At 51.8% G+C, this 2,440-nt stretch overlaps 1 long non-coding RNA gene across 1 annotated transcript; it reads right to left on the reverse strand.

Moving 5' to 3' along the window:
* Positions 1-213: 213 nt before the first annotated feature.
* On the reverse strand, positions 214-1,126 carry LOC141349792 (uncharacterized). Its single transcript, XR_012357825.1, has 2 exons — positions 653-1,126; positions 214-607 (listed from the first exon to the last, which is right to left on the reverse strand). It is a non-coding gene; the product is annotated as an uncharacterized lncRNA (long non-coding RNA).
* Between the last annotated feature and the right edge of the window lie 1,314 nt (positions 1,127-2,440).

Raw genomic sequence — 2,440 nt, forward strand, 5'->3', positions numbered from 1 at the left:
ATACTTCAAGAATATTGGGACCGGCACCTTCACACTTTATTAACACTAAAAACTTCATGAGTCAAAAGCCATAAACGGTTAAGCGTCAAAACTGTATGTATGTATGTCACGGCCAGGGGCTGGCTGTTAATGGCTAAAGCCACGCCCCTTCTCAACTTCCACCTCGAGGAGGTCCCCAAAGCCAACCCAATGACCAGACAACACGAGAACAGGTAAGTATTAAAACAATCTTTATTTAAATATTTAAAATGACTTGGGAAATGGGGAAGGGGCAATTAAAACTAGACTCTTTCTCTGCCTTCCAGGCAGACCACGACACAGGGAGGTGGCAGGAAGGGGAAAAGGGGCAACGGGGGTTCCAGGGGGCTGGTGACCAAAGATATAGGGGGGGGGGGAGACGTGAAACACAGGCTCCTGCCTATCTCCGCTATCCGTGGCGCCCTCCTCTTCTCTCCTGGAGGCAAAGACAAAATAGGGTGAGTACTTGGGGGTTAACTTTCTCCACCTGCGTACCTGCGTTGCACTCTACGGAGGCCTCGCTACTCGGACTCGTACAATTCGTTGTGTTCAGCTTACTCTCCTTCCTTCCTCTTTCCACAGGCGGCGGCTGGGACACAAAGACACGGTTATTTCTGGTTTGGCTGTTGCTCACCTCTACGCTGTTTACAGCTCTTGGTACGTATGGTTGTCCACAGTTCGTTCTCGTGACGTTCACTCTCGTTCTCGCGTTCTCCACAGGCGGCGGCTAGGGCACAAAGACACGGTTATTTCTGGTTCGGAGGTTCCTCACCTCTACGCTGGTTACAGCTCTTGGTACGTATGATCATCCACAGTTCGTTCTCCTGACGTTCACTCTCGTTCTCTCTTCCCCCACAGGCAGCAGCTGGGACACAAAGACACGGTTATTTCTGGTTTGATTGTTCCTCACCTCTACGCTGGTTACAGCTCTTGGTACGTATGGTTGTCCACAGTTCGTTCTCCTGACGTTCACTCTCGTTCTCTCTTTCTCCACAGACAGCTTGGACACAACAACACGGTTAATCCAGACTTGAATGCTTCTCACCTCTCCGCTGTATACAGCTCCTAGTAAGTGCAGCTTTTCCTTAGCTCGCTGTACGGCGTTCTGATCGACAATGTAATGGGGCCGGGCTTACGACGGGCGATGATTTCCCCAGAAGGCGCCGGGGGGCAAAACCCTTTCGGCGAGTACGCTGGTCAGCAGAGGGGCGGAATGTCACACCGTCTCACCGGGCCGAGCGCTGCCCTATCCTCAATGCCCGTAGGGCGATCGAATACCGGACAGGGGCGCCCTTTTGTAGAGACCACGGGGCGGCGGAACTCCTTCGCCTCTCACTCTGCCACAAGGGAAAACACACAGGTAAAGTAGCAATGCAAAGGCCCGTAGTTGTACTCACACACACACACCGCCAGCTTCCAAGTCTTCACAGCCGCGCTCCGAAACCTGTCGACATACAGACGGGGGCAGCTTCCAGAGGCCCACACCGTCACTTCTCACTCAAACCGCACACAGCGTATAATAGATGATATTCTCTGCGACCGTTAGCCTCTCCGTCTCTTCCTCAGTAAAATGGATGATGCGGGGTACGTCTGACAAGACACACAGCACTTGCACAGCAACCCACAGCAAATACACAGCACCACTTCAACGTGAAAGGTTTTCAAAATACATGGACTCACCCACCCCACTACAGGTGTACATAAGAGACGTCCGACGTCCTCCACTTCGCTTGGGTTGGATGGGGGCGATGACAATACGGTCTGGATATTTAATTCTGCTGCTGTGGCTGCTGAGACAAAATGTTCCTGCGGCTCACCTACCACGCTGGATCAGGGGTAGGGCCGCCCTCCTCCTCCTGGAGGTATTTGGTAAATTCACAGGTTAGCTTTCCACTTTGTTCTAATACAAGAGTTAATACTCACAACAGTCAGTCTTTATTTACGTTGCAAAACTGTTACGTTTCCTTCCTCCTTTGTTCCTCTAAATGTGTCACTTATACCTATGTTTCTTCCACCCGTAGGGTTTCCTAGTACTCCAGCGATTACTGCAGACTACAAGAGAGAGAGAGAAAGTATAACCAGCCACCAATGCGTATCGGACGAGCGCAGCTCCGCACCTCAACTCACACTAAGCACACAAAAGCGTCCTCGTGGTGCAGTGCTCCTTTAACTCACAGCCCCGTCCTCTTGGCTGCCGCACTCTTTCCTCTCGCTATAAGCGCTCCGTGGATCAGCGGCGCCCTCCGGCTCTTCCAAGGACGGGGCATGTGCTTTAGTCTGCCCTAGGCAATAAAAGGAGCTCGTGCCCGAAACAACTCTCCCTGTTTGTGCTTTCCTTGGACTTTTTATGGGTCTTGTCTCTCTTGTCTATCAGCTTAATCTGATACACCTGTGGCTCATCTGCCCGTGATCTGTGTTGCCA

This window comes from Misgurnus anguillicaudatus, chromosome 15, assembly GCF_027580225.2.
Source record: "Misgurnus anguillicaudatus chromosome 15, ASM2758022v2, whole genome shotgun sequence".
In the NCBI taxonomy this organism is placed as follows: Eukaryota; Metazoa; Chordata; class Actinopteri; order Cypriniformes; family Cobitidae; genus Misgurnus; species Misgurnus anguillicaudatus.